Source organism: Heterocephalus glaber, unplaced genomic scaffold (genome assembly GCF_053883595.1).
Source record: "Heterocephalus glaber isolate CG9 unplaced genomic scaffold, H.glaber_assembly_v1.0 deba00001707, whole genome shotgun sequence".
Classification (NCBI taxonomy): Eukaryota; Metazoa; Chordata; class Mammalia; order Rodentia; family Bathyergidae; genus Heterocephalus; species Heterocephalus glaber.
Genome location: NW_028258427.1, coordinates 2373109 through 2387364, shown reverse-complemented (window position 1 = coordinate 2387364; position 14256 = coordinate 2373109). Strand labels below are relative to the sequence as shown.

At 41.9% G+C, this 14256-nt stretch overlaps 1 pseudogene; it reads left to right on the top strand.

Moving 5' to 3' along the window:
* Positions 1-659: 659 nt before the first annotated feature.
* Positions 660-8570, top strand: LOC101704478 (neurotrophic factor BDNF precursor form-like; annotated as a pseudogene).
* The last annotated feature ends 5686 nt before the right edge of the window (positions 8571-14256 follow it).

Below are 14256 nucleotides of genomic sequence, written 5' to 3'. Positions count from 1 at the left end.
GTGGATGTTGGGCTGACAATTATTGTTAGTCCCTGGGAAGGAAAGAATCTTATGTCCATATTCCTGGCAGGTCTGTTAAAAGTTCCCAGAAGAGTCATATATTTAAGGAACTGGGAAGATTAAGTTGTTGGTAAGGAAGTCAGATGTCAAAAAAGGCCTTCCATAAAGCATCTCAAATGAGCTAAGATGAAGTTTAGATTTAGGGGCTGCTTGAAGCCTCACAAAGGCAGTTGAAAGATGTAGCCACTTACTGTGGTGGGTTTTCTAACACAGCTTGGCTAGGGTTCACTTGAGAGTTTGATTGCTCAACTTTCCCTGATGATTGGGACCTCCACACAGTGTTGGGATGGTATTTAATTACCAGAGCTTTGGTGACTACCTCTGTGTTTTGGGAGGTGAAAAAGGGTATGGTATCACTCTGGATAGACCTAGGCAGTCCAAACTTGGAGATTACTTCTTTGTGGGGGGATTAGACAGGGTCTCACTGAGACAGGTCTCACTCAAAGCCCAGGCTGGCTTTGAACTTAGCGATCACTTACTTCTTAAGGAGGACTTTTACCACCTCCAATGCCAGTTCTGATCCGGTGAGGAAGGCCTCTAACTACCTAGAAAAAGTGTCAATGCACAACAGGTGGTAGGTATATCCTTCACATGTAGGCATGTGGGTGAAGTCTATCTGCCAGTCTTCTCCAGGGGAGGACCCACGTCTTTGTACTGGGTCAAAGAGGGAGGATGAGTCTGTGGGAATAGAGGTACAGGCAGGACATGTCTTACAGACCTGGGTTACAACACTATGGATTCTGGCCCCTATAAAATGCCTATAAACCATAATGGTGGTGGCATCTCACCTTAAGTGGAAGTTATCATGTGGGGAATTAATGACTTTCCAATGCACTCACTGTGGCAAGAACAACTGAGGGCCCACATACCACCATTGGTCTTTTTGAACTTCACCTGCATTATGAATCACTTGTTTTTCTGGAGAGTACCTGGCTCTACACCATGATCCTGGAAGGGTAGCTTGGACAAACCTTTTGATTGGTCAGAATTATATTAGAGAGCAGCCTGTTTAGCAATAGAATCTGCCTTAAAGTTATAATAGGAGACAAGATCCAGGGAGGCTTGATGTCTCCAGTAGTGGATAACTGCCATTTCACTTGGGAGCTTTACTTTCAAGCAGGTTGAGGATCTCTGATCCATGTTTTTTTGTTTTTTGTACGGGGATCAAACTTGGGTCCTTGCACTTGAGAGGCAGGTGGTGAAAGCACTGAGCTAAATCCCTGGCCCCTCTGATCCATGTTTTGTGGGAGACTGGTGTCTACTTAAAAAGTACTTCTTCTTTCCAGATGGCCACATGTGCATGTAAGATCAGAAAGGTGTATTTGAAGTTGAAATATATGCTTTTTCCTGGGGGCAGGTTGGAGAGCCCAAGTGAGGGCAGTAAATTCTGCCTTTTGGGCAGAAGTCCCAGAGGGGAGTCCTCTTGCTTCAGTGACCTGGATAGGGCTGACTATGACATAACCTGTCCTGCAATTACCATCTATTATGAAATTGCTGCCATCAGTAAACCACGTGCTAGCCGTCTCTAATAATGGCTGGTCTCTCAGCTGGCATACTTTTGAGTGATGGTATGTTCACACTCATGTTTTATCTGTTGGTTAGCTGGAAAGGGTGGCTGGGTTTAACACAGTGCAAGACTGAAGAGAGATACCCGAATTTTCAATAAGAATGGGCTGATATTTAGTAAGCCTTTCTACAGTCATCCACAAATGTCCCTTGAGACCTAACAAAGCCTTAACTTGGTGTAGGGTTAGATCTAAGGATATTCATCCCAAGGACTAAGAGTGTCATGGCTGCTATTGCTCACAGGCAGTTATCCCAGCCCTGTGTCATTCCATCTAGACACTTGGAAAACTAGGCATCTGGTCAGTTTTCCTGGCCCAGATGCTGAGTTAATACTCCCTCAACTACTCCCTGTTTTTCAGCCATGAAGAGAGAAAAAGGATTAACATGGCCTGGGATTCCTAATGCTGGGGCGTGCATCAGTGCCTGTTTTAAGACCTTGACGGTCTCTTGAATGGGTGCAGTACATTTCAAAGGTTGTTTTTAATCAGGTTGCTTCATAAAGGTATTTGGCTATTATTTTAAAATGAGGTGTCCATATGCGGCAGAAGCCTCCCATTCCCAAGAAAGCCCTCAGTTGCCATTAGGATTCTGGAAGACCCAGACAGTGAAAGACCTCCATTCTCCTTAAGGACAGTTGTCTTTGTTCTGGAGATAAGATGTACCTCAGATAAGTCATCTTGAGAAATCTAGGCCTTGTATTGGGACACTTTATAACTCCATTTTCCTAGAAAATTGAGACTCTTAATGGTGTTTCTATCAGATAACTCCCTCACGGGACTACAAATGGGAGCTCATCTGTGTACCTATGGGCCTCCCTTTTTAAACCTTAAGCCTCTTGGGTCTTGAACTAAGGCCCATGAAAACAAGTCCTGAGGCAAGACAGTCCAGGCATACTGCTGATGAAGTCCTGTATGATGATCCTATTTGAAGACAAACAAGTATTAGGAGTTAGGACCTATAGTATAGAAAAGAAGGCATCTTTGAGATCAAGGACAAAAAACCATTTAGTGTCTCCTGAGATTTGTGCTAAAAGGGAGTATGGATCTGCTACTAAGTGGTGAATAGGTACCACTGCCTCATGGATGTCTCTGAGATCTTATACAAGGTGAAATTCTCTTGATGGCTTCACTATTGGTAAAAATAGGTGCACTGCATGGGAACTGGCATGGTGCCAAAAACTTGTAACCAAAAATTTATCAATAATGTGCTTTAGCTCCTACCTAATTTCTTTCTTAAGTATTGTCTTCTGTGAGAATACAGATTAGGATCTTTTAACTGAATGACTACTGGAGTGGCTTTGATAGCCCTCCCCTGGGTGCCCATCATACTGTGCTTGGGAATTGACTCCCAGCAGAGACACTGGGCCCCATAGCATCAGGCTGGCTGTGTCTCTAACAATTAGGACACAGGATGTCAGAGGTTTGAATGTGAAAGTGGCCCTGAGTAGGAAGAGTGTATCTCTTCCAATTATTGGTGTGGAGAACTCTGGTATCACCATAAAGGCAGCCTAGAAAAAGGAATCTTCTAAATGGCAGTTTAGAGTGGGGCTAAGAAAACTGTCCAGTTAACTTCCTACAACTTTAGAATGGGATGAAAGTTCACCCCAATAAGAAACTATACTTGAATAACTCATCTCAGTATACAGAGAAATATAATTTGATTTTCTGCTACTTCTAGCATCATCCTAGGCTCCTGAAAGGTGATGAGAATGTGCTTATGTGGGTGCCACACAGGCCACCTCAGGTACCATTGTTCGCTATCTCCCTGGCTACTATGGCAATGGATGACCTCATCCATCTTTGGGAATGAAGGCAGTCCCTCTTCCAGTGTCAAGGCTCTTCTCTCATGCTCTGACAGGCCTAGCATGGGTACGGTGCTATTAGACACCATTGCTTTGTCCAGTGCCCTGGTCACTTGGACTTGAAGCACTCTGACTTACTTGCCTCCATCACTCTTGGAATTATCTCAGTTTCCCCTAGTGCTGTGGGCTTGAGCCTTGTCTGCTAAGGCAAGTATGGCTTTAGCCTGCCTCCTTTCCTTATTCAATTCTTGTTTGTCTTCCACTTCATCTTGGTTATTAAAGACCAAATAAGCCACATAAGCCAACTGACTTATTCCTGCTTGTGGGCCTTGTTGGAGTTTTGGCCTAATGTCTGAAGATGACTAATAAAATACTGTTTTAGGATAATCTGACCTTCTTTATACTCCAGGTCTAAATCAATGAATTTATGGAGTGCCTCTTCAAGCTAGAGCTGAAAAGCAACTGGATTTTCATCAGACCTTTGACTAATAGACTAAGTTTATCATAGTTTACAGGTTTGGGCATTCCTTATTGCATCCTTGCTGAAATAGCCTTGATGTATAGCTTTTGATTAGCTTCTCCACCCACTGTGTTATAACACTACCTGGCCCATTTTTGGGACTCCAAAAATGCAGCAGTTGGATGATTGCTGTTGGAAATGAGCCCCAGACTCAATTTGTCAGTGCAGATAATATAGTATCCAGACATCAAGATATCTTGGCAAGGCTTCTACTTTTTTTTCCCTGGCACCAGGGATTGACCTTGAGCTTGCAAGGCAGGTGTGGCAACTGAGCTAAATCTCCAGGCCTTTTTACTTTTGCAAAAGGGCATGAGCATGCCCCATCAAGGAGGTACCAGGTATGTAGAACAAAGGAGGGTTGCCACTTTTATCCCTAACACAGGAAAAGCAGCTGACCTCTTTCCCATTGGCTGGTTTGGACATTCACAATCTATCCAAATTGGCTAACTCAGATGGCACAAGGGGAATCTGAGGGGATGCTGAGGGGAAGGGAGAACAGAACAGAGGGGAATGTGGACAACAGAAAATCCTTGGCCTGTGATAAGCTGTCTTTGGTTTGTAGCTGTGTTCCCAGGATTGGAACTGAGTGGGCATTTTCTGTAACTTAGTGTGTTCAGGAAGGGCTATCTAGGATGGGCTGGAGCACAAGATGGAGTCACTCCTGTTTAATAAAAAAGATAGCAGTTATTGTTTCCCACATTATCAGAGGGTAAAGCTGTGAAGGCTTCATCATTGGCTGACTTGGCAGCTCTTATTATCGTATTCCTATCTACTGCTGTACAACAAGAAACCAGGATAAATTGGACATCTCTCCAGGTCAGATCAAAAGCCATTGTTAGGGTATGGAAATTTTTGATAAATCTTTCAGTATCCTCAGAGAATCTATAATTCTTCTCTTCCATTGCCGAACATCCACAACTGAAAAGGGGACCTGTACCCAAACAGGACCATTGGTACGCACCACTTCTTGAATGGGTAAGGCGGTGGCTGGCCTAGAGGTTGAGTTCCTTGAATCTGGTTTCTGATGGTAGGCAGATCCAGACCTGATATGAGGTGAGCTCAGGGGATGGCCTTTAACTCCTGAGGATAATACTGAACACGCTGTGAGGAGGTAGCCTATGGGGAGCAGGAGCTAACAAAAGGGAGTCCTCAGGGACATTAGCTCCTGAGAGAGAATTAGTTCTAGGACAAAGATCTGGTAGAGCACCATAAAGGCTTAAACATAGGGCACATCCAAAAACTTTTCCATTTTCTCACAATAAAGAAACAATTGAAATGTGGTGTTATATTTTAGGCTGCCAAGGGGTGGCCATATCTCATTTCCCCCATGAGGATCCATGGGCCATTTTTTATTACCCAAGAGCATAAGATGATTTTGCTGGAGGACTTAGGATGGTAGGAACTATTCTCAGTGGGTGAGGAGCCATTTCAGCAGGGAATCAGAAGGAATAAATTTAGCATTTCCTGTGATGCATCTGTAGATAGGAGGGGTGAAAATTAGGTTGTGTGATCCTCTCAGGCCTGTCCTTGTATTACTCTGGCTTATTAGTGGGGATATTACAGGGCTGCCTCTGTGATATCCTGTCCAGCTCTTACAGCAGGCATTCTCTAGTAGAACTTTGAGGATTAAGTGAGCACCAGTGCTATTTACTTTGAACCTACTGGATTTTCCCCTATAAACACAACTCATCTTTTAGTCAAAGAGCCCAGAACTGAAAGGCGTTACTGGCTTGATGCCATTTAGCTCATTATAAAGCCACCTAGCATCCTGTCTAGGGATGTCAAGTGCTTTACTCAATAAAATCCCAACAATTTTCCGTAGATGTGGCTGCAAGCCTTGGCTAAGAAACAGGCTCCACAGATGATATCCCACTATCTGACAGTCTAAGAAGAAAATATCTCTAAAAACAAACAAATAAACAATCCCTCATCTCTCTAGATGAACAAAGCGCATGTGTCTGGTGACAAAATCTCAAAGTAAAAGTCAAGTATAGTGAAAATTCAGTCAGCAAGCACAGGTCACACACATTTCCACACAAAGATACAAACTTGAACCCACAGTTAAGACAATAGCAAATCTGAGTAAAATAGGAAGAAAGATCTGGCATTAGAGAAGTAACCTCAGAGCACAAAATCTTAAAATGCACAAATTTCTTTTTCCTGCATGAAGAAGCATTGTGCTTTCTAACTCTTTTCCCCATGTTGCTCAGCACTAAAAAGCAAAATAATTTGAATTCTCTGATAGACAAAAGCCTGGGGTGTGGTAGGGGGACAAGAATGGAACCAGAATTTCCTAAAGGGAGAGTAGGAATGAAAGTAACCCATAAACAGCACTCAATCAGTGTAAGATTATAACTCACAGACCTCTTCAAACTCTCGACACTAAGCAAGTGGCTACTCAAGTTTACGTGGTGCAGAACATGTCAACTGCACTCCACAAAGAAAAGCAATAACATTAGGTGGACCAAGCCCACATTCCCTGGTCCTCTGAGGAACTTCAAAGAAGCAACTTTGAGGACTCTGTCCATCCAGAACATCCCAATTCCAGCTCTCTGGGTGGCTTCTTTCAGCTCAGCTATGTCTCTGTAATGGCCCTGGTGGCTAAGAGCAGATCCACAATCTGTGAGGGCCATCAGTAAAATATAACTTCATCTAACCCACAGGGGCTCTCCTACTCCATAAAAGGCTGAAGCCTTTCTCTCCACAATGTAGTCATCTCCAAATGGCAACTGAATCAGGCATTCATCCTGGGAATCTATCCCATGCACTCCAATAAGTGTGTACTAAAGGGCACTTGTACAAAAGGAGATGAAAGAAAAAAGAGAGTTATCCTCATTCCTGGCTGTGTTGCCTGGTTGCCAAATTCTGCTGAGGTCTGCTGATGTCTGGTGAAGTCTCCTGGCTGGCTCACCAAATGTAACTGTGTGGTGGATCTGAAAGATAGATTTCCAGCTCTTGTGTATGGCAAAGAATTGCAAAGCATACACCCAGTGGTGAAAGAAAGCAGCTACATTTATTGAAGACCACAAAGAGCAAATGGTGCTGAGAGAGGAAAAAGGGCCCAAAATGGCAAAAAAGAAAAAAAGAAAGGGGCCCCATGGTCTGGGGTTACATAGGAATTGTTCTAGGGTGCCACCTGAGCTCAACTGAGTGGAGGGGAGAGATTAAGGAGTAACTGGCCCTAAGGAGCCACCCAGGCTCAAGTTTGGGAGGGGAGTGGTTCCTCAGCCCCAATATTCTATCTGTACTAAAACCAGCATTATTAAAAAATTCACAGTGTTATCCCAGAAGGAGACAATGAAGCCAACAATGCCATTAGGACAAAATGAATGAATACACCTCGTAGGATGAACAGCTAAACAAAATGAAAAAATTAAAATCAGCAACAGAAAAATAATGCGATGACAGGAATAAGTCAAAACCTCTCAGTAGTAACTCTCAATGTACATAGTTTCAATTCTCAAATCAAAAGACAGATTAGCCAAATGGATGAAGAAACAAAACCCAAGAAACATATTTAACTTTTGAAAACTCACAGATTAAAAATCAAAGGGACTGCTGCCTCCGCCGTGCGCGGCGCTAGAGGGCACGGTGCGGGTATCACCTCCCCCATGCAATTTTCACTAACAATAATCTAACTTTTGCCGTGGCAGCCCAGGAGGAGCGCAGACCGGGCTCCAGGACCCCTCTTTCCCCACTTTTTTCCTTTTTTTTAACTAAAGGGAAGGTGAAAAAGTACTCAAGAGTCTCGGAGTTTGGGGCCGAAGTCCTCCCCGGCAGCTGCCTTGATGTTTACTCTGACAAGTCGAGGCTGAAAGTTCCACCAGGTGAGAAGAGTGAGGACTATCCTTCTCCTTACTATGGTTATTTCGTACTTCGGTTGCATGAAGGCCGCCTCCCTGAAAGAAGCCAGCGTCTGAGTCTCAAGCAGCTTGGCCTACCCCGGAGTTGGGACCCTCGTGGCTCTGGACAGCGTGACCGGGCCCCAGGTGGGCGCGTGGGGCCTGATATCGGAGTCTCATCATCCCTTGCTGACTTTTGAGCACGTGATCGAGGAGGTGCTGTAGGAGGACCAGAAAGTCAGGCCCCATAAAGAAAACGCGAAGGACGCAGACTTGTACATGTCTCGAGTGATGCTGAGCAGCCAGGTGCCTTTGGAGCCACCCCTCCTCTTTCTGCTCCAGGAATACAAACATTACCTGGATACTGCCAACATGTCCCTGTGGGTCTGGCGCCAATCCGACCCGGCCCGCCCTGGGGAGCTGAGCGTGTGCGACAGCATCAGAGAGTGGGTCACTGCCCCCGATAAAAGGACTGCAGTAGACATGTCCAGCCGGACGGTCACTGTCCTGGAGAAGGTTGCCGTGTCCAAAGGCCAACTGAAGCAATACTTCTACGAGATCAAGTGTAACCCCATGGGCTACACCAAGGAGGGGGCCAGAGGCATAGACAAGAGGCACTGGAACTCGAAGTGCCAAACTACCCAGTCCTACCTTGTGGGCCCTCACCATGGATAGCAAAAAGAGAATTGGCTGGTGATTCATAAAGATAGACACTTCCTATGCATGTACACTGACCATTAAGAGAGGAAGTAGTGGCTCTATGTTGCATAGATTATATTAAGACAAAAATTATCTATTTGCATATATATATATAAAACAAGGTAAATTTTATTCAGATAAGAAAAAATAATTTTATGAACTGCATGTATAAACTTCACTTATACAGTACAGTGGTTCTACAATCTATTTATTGGACATATCCATGATTAGAAGGGAAACAGTCATTTGTGCACAACTTTAAACAAAAGTCTGCATTTACATTCCTCGATAATATTGTGATTTGTTGCTGTTGCCAAGAATTGAAAACATAAAAAGTTTTTAAAAATACTAATAAATTGCATGCTGCTTTAATTGTGAATTGATAATAAACTGTCCTCTTTCAGCAGACAAAAACAAAAATTTGAACCAAAACATTTCATTTACATTTTAGACAGTATCTTTGTTCTTGTTAGTACTCTTGTCTGTTTTACTGCTTTTAACTTCTGATAGTGTTGGAATTAAAACAGTGCAAAGGTGGGCCAGGGATTTAGCTCAGTGGTTTCGGCTGCCTGCTGCACAAGCACAAGGACCTGAGTTCGATCCCTGGTACCAAAAACTAAAAGTATAAAAAATAAATAAAACAGTGTGAAGGTGCTGTTGTCATTGCTTTACTGGCTTAGAGGGCGGGGCGGGAATCATTTTGTTTGTTATTTTATTTTGTTTTGTTTGTTTGTTTGTTTTTTGTTTTTGAGTTCCCACAGGGAGGAGGGATGGGAAAAGAGTTCTCCTACCCTTTCTGGTCGATAACAGATACCTTTGTATGTTGTAAAGATGTTTGCAGTGTCCATCAGATGGCTGGAAAGCAAATACAAACAAAGGCAACCGAATCGACACCCACACTGCCCTTCCCAAGTTACTTCCTGGGTCCCTGCTCTGGATCCAGAAAGCTTCTTGATCCCAAAGACCTCTTAGGGCTGGGGATTTAGCTCAGTGGTTCCAGTGTCTGCCTTGAAAGCGCAAGGTTCCGAGTTCCATCCCCAGTACCAAAAAAAAAAAGAAAGTTAAAATTTCCTAATTGGTTTTGTATCCCTTACACTCTGGTTTCCCTCTCTCCCCTCCCAGTTACTTGAAAAATAGCCAGTTTACTGTCCATTTAGAAATTGAATTGCTGAGTCTATGTGTATCTTTTAAATGAACTGCAAGCATTTGTCACACTGGTTAAATTGTAGCCTTTCAGTATCTGGGTGGAAGCTACCTGATTTTCTTCCCCATATAACCAGGGACCATCTGTGAAATTCATTTTCTAGCCAGATAGCTGGCGTGAGCAAACAAACATAAATGCTCACTGGAAATTTATTTTATTAAACAGTTGAGTCTGCATTCACCTGCAATGTAAGAAGGACCTTTATTTATTGTGTATTTGAAATGAGCAGATTTTTGTTTTAAACTCAGCATTTTGTAGAGTAAGAGCAGCTCTTTGCCAGCCTCTCTACCCCTTTGGCCAAATTTTCTTGAGCAAAAACTACAGCCTCTAGTCTCCTTTTTGTCCTCTGCAATGCTGTATAATAGCCTCCGGTTGCCAGAACCACTGAGCTAAATCCCTGGCCCGGAAATTTTAACTTTCAAATGCACTTAAGCCATCATGAGCCAAAATGACAATGGCAAAGCACTGTCTTAAAAACCAAGGAAATGAACCCAACTTGAGAGATGTTAAAAACCATTATGAGCAATGTACAGCAAAACCCCTGTTGGTTTTCTAACCTAGGGATGAGAACATTTACGGCACAGATGGCATTTTCTTCTGCAGAACAATTCAGCCCTCCCCACCAACTCAGGACAAGACTTCTTTCTTTCCTATACATAGCCCTTTTATTTTTTTTCTATTACTTGTAGCTCTGGGTAAATTTTCAAGTACTATATTGAACAGGATTGGTAGGAGTGGATACCTTTGTCTTGTTTATGATTTTAGGAGAACAGCTTTTAGTTTCTCCCCATTTAGTATGATGTTGGCAGTAGGTTGGTCATAATGACTTTTATAAGATTTAGATAATGTCTAGGACCAGGGATTTAGCTCAGTGGTGCTGCTGCCTGCCTTGCAAGTGCAAGGTCTGGAATTTGATCCCAGGTACCAAAAAAAAAAAAAAAAAAGATTTAGATAAGGTCCTTCTATACCTATTTTCTCCAGGGTTCTTACCATGAATGGATGTTGGATTTTCTCAAAGGCTTTTTCTGCAAGTATTGAGATGACCATGTGATTTTTGTCATTGCTTTTGTTTATATGGTTTATGTTTTACATTACATTTACTGATTTGTGTATGTTGAACCATTCTTGCATTCTGGGGATGAAGCCAACTTGGTCATGGTGTATATCAGTTAGGTTCGCTAAAGGAGCAGATTTAATATAAAATATATATGATATTTAAAGGATTTACACATTGGATTCTGCATATTGAAGAGCCGGAGAATCCAGTTAAAAGTTGAAGGGCTGGAGCTCACTGCAAAGCTGGTATGAGTCCATATCAAAAAGCTGAAGGGTCTGCATTGGAAGGCTGAAGAGTGGTGGAAGGCTGAAGGGTGCTAGAAGCCTGGAGATGGATGTCCAAAGGTGATGGTGAAGACTGGAGCTCCTCTGAACAAGCTAAAGGGAGGAAACTTCCTTCTTTCCCTTTTTATTCCATCCCGGCTACAGGCCTATTGGTTGGTGTCACCCACATTCAGGGTGAGTCTTCCCTCTTTAGTAAGTCAGTCATCCACACATACCCAGAACTGTGCTAAAGTAATCTGCAGGACGTTTCTTATTCAAGTTGACACCACAATTAATTATCACATGGTGTATGATATTTTTAATGATTTGTTGTATTTTTGCACTACTGTTCATTATGGAGATTGACCTGTAGTTTTCTTTTTTTGTTAAGCCCTTGTCCATTTTTTGTATCAGGGTAATAAGTTCAGCAGTACTTTTTCCCTTTCAACTTCATTAAAGAGTCCAAGCAGTACTGACAGGCATTAAATCTTCCCTGAAGTTCTTGTAGAATTCAGCAGTGAATCCATCAGATACTGGATTTGTCTTAGTTGATAGGTATTTTTATTACTGCCTCAAATTCATTGCCTGTTATTGGACTGTTCAGCATTTTTATATTTTCTTGGTTCAGTTTTGATAATTCATCTGTATCAAGAATTTGTCAATTTCTTCTAAATTCTCCAATTTATTGGAGTACAGATTTTTTTTTTTTTTTTGTACTGGGGATTGAACTCAGATCCTTGCACTTGTGAGGCAGGTGATGGAACCACTGAGCTAAATCCCCAGCACCTGGAGTACAGATTTTTGAAGCACAGAAATTCCTCATTTAACAACTGACTTCTGTTCCTGCGACTAGGTCATTAAATAAATTGGTCACTAAATGAGGAATCATATATAGTGTGTACACTACAATATTCAGAACAAAGAAATGGTCAAAGGAAATTCCAAGTAGATGAATTTGCTTTTATTTGCATGACTATTACATGCAGTACATACAGTATAACAATGCAAAACTATAGTACTATACTGTACAGTAGAATTATAGCACTGTACAGTAGAAACAACCACCATAGGCTTCACTGCTAGTAAGTCTGAACGTGAGTTGTAAGTCTGTGTGGCAGATTGTAAGTATGAAAAGAGCACATCAGTAAGTCCAAACAGTCATCAAACAGGTAGAGTGTTAAAGGAGGAATAGCTGCAGTTTCTTACAATCCTCCAGATTTCAGTTGTGATTTCACCATTTTCATTTCTAATTGAATTGATATGGGTTTTTTTCTTTCTTTCTTTTTGTAGGTTTGGCTAAGAGTTGTCTGTTTTGTTTATCCTAGCAGAGAACCAGCTTTTTGATTCATTAATTCTTTATATTATTTTTTTAGTCTCAATTTCACAAATTTCTGCTCTGATTTTCATAACTTTCTTCCTTATATAGTTTTGGATTTGGATTTTTCTTATTTTTCTAGGACCTTGAGGTGCATAAATAGGTTATTTATTTGGGCTTTCTCTGTTTTTCTAATATGGACACTCACAGTATAAATTTCTCTTTTAGGACTACATTCATTGTGTCCCATAGGTTCTGGTATGTTATACTGGCAATATCATTTGATTCTAGAAACTGTCTAATTTCTTCCTTGATTTCTCCTGTGACCCATTGATTATTCAAAAGTGTATTGTTTAATCTCCCAGTGTTTGCATAATTTTTGAGGTTTCTTTTGGCGTCGATTTCTAGTTTCATCACACTACAAACTGACATTGTATATGGACTAATTGTGAGTCTTTTAATTTAAGCAAGCTGTATGGGCTAGTATGTGGTCTATTTTGGAGAAAGTTTTGTGTGCTGCTGAGAAGAATGTGAATTCTGTTTTAGTGAGGTAGAATACTGTTAAATTCTGTTAAGTCTATCTGTTTGAAGATGTGGTTCAAGTGTGATTTTTGTTTTGGTCTAGTTTATGTGTCTATTTGTGATAGTGGGATATTGAGGTCCTCCACTATGATTGTGTTGATGTTTATTTGATCTTTTATGTCCAGTCACATTTGTTGTATGAAGTTGGGTGTGCTGATATTTGTTGTATATATAATTACATTGTTATCTCTTCCTGTTGAATTGTTCCCTTAGTTCATATGTAGTGACCTTCTTTGCCTCTTCTGTTCAGTTTTGGCTTAAAGTTCACCATGTCTGAAAACAGGATAGCTACTCTTGCTTGTTTTCAGGGTCCTGTTAAATGAAATATTGTTTTCCACCCTTTGAGTTTTAATCTATGGAGTTATTTTAAAATTATATTTCTTGTATGCATCATACTATTGAGTTTTATTTTTGATCTAATCTTTTAATCTGTGTCTTTTGATTGGGGAGTTGAACCATTTATATTGAGAGCTATTACTGAAAGGAACTGACTGATTCCTTTCATTACATTGTTGCTGATTCCTTTATTTTTCCCTTTTGCTTAACTTTTCACCCTGCTTGCTGTAGTCATTCCAGTAGGCCCTTTGCCATTGATGTCTTCATTGTGAGAATCTTTCTGTAATGCTCATTTTGTAGTCATGAATTTCTCAAGGTGCTCTTTGTGCCAGTTCTGAGGCTTTCAAATCCATGCGGATTCAGGGTGTAATTGGCCTCTGGTTGTAGGGCGGGGACTGGGCATTTAGGTTATAGCACTCTGGGTATCTCTTTTTAGCCTGACCAAGGCTCCCTGACCATGGAGTTCTCCCGTAACTGTTCCTCATGCAGTCACTGTGGGGAGTATAACACTGGGAGCCCTGAGATGAAGCCAGCCCACATCTGGGTTTCAGTTGCATACTGGGTTCAGTTGCCCCCTCCCTAGAATGGTATCTGACCAAGCACTCTATACAGGGAATATGGCAGATGCTTAGACTGGAGTCACTCAGTGAAAGTCTTCTACCACTTTTGTGAACAAGTTGTGTCCCATCACAGCACATGTGGAAAACGGTGATTTATTATTTTTTTATAAGAGAAAAATAACACTAAGAAATAACCCCCAAAGAAGTATTTTTTTTATTAACGGTCATTAGGGTAAATCATGGTGATGCTTTACAATCATGGTTAGGCTTAGCGATGTCCTGTCAGGGAAAGGGAGAGCTCCGTATGAACCAGAGACACTTAGGTCATGGCAGAACTCTGCGTGGCTCGTGACATGAGACGGGGCCAGTGGGGCTGACAGGCTGGTTCCTGGCAGTGCAGGAGGAATGTCTGAGCGGCCACCCCCAGGTCCAGGCAGAGGTGGGAAGGGCA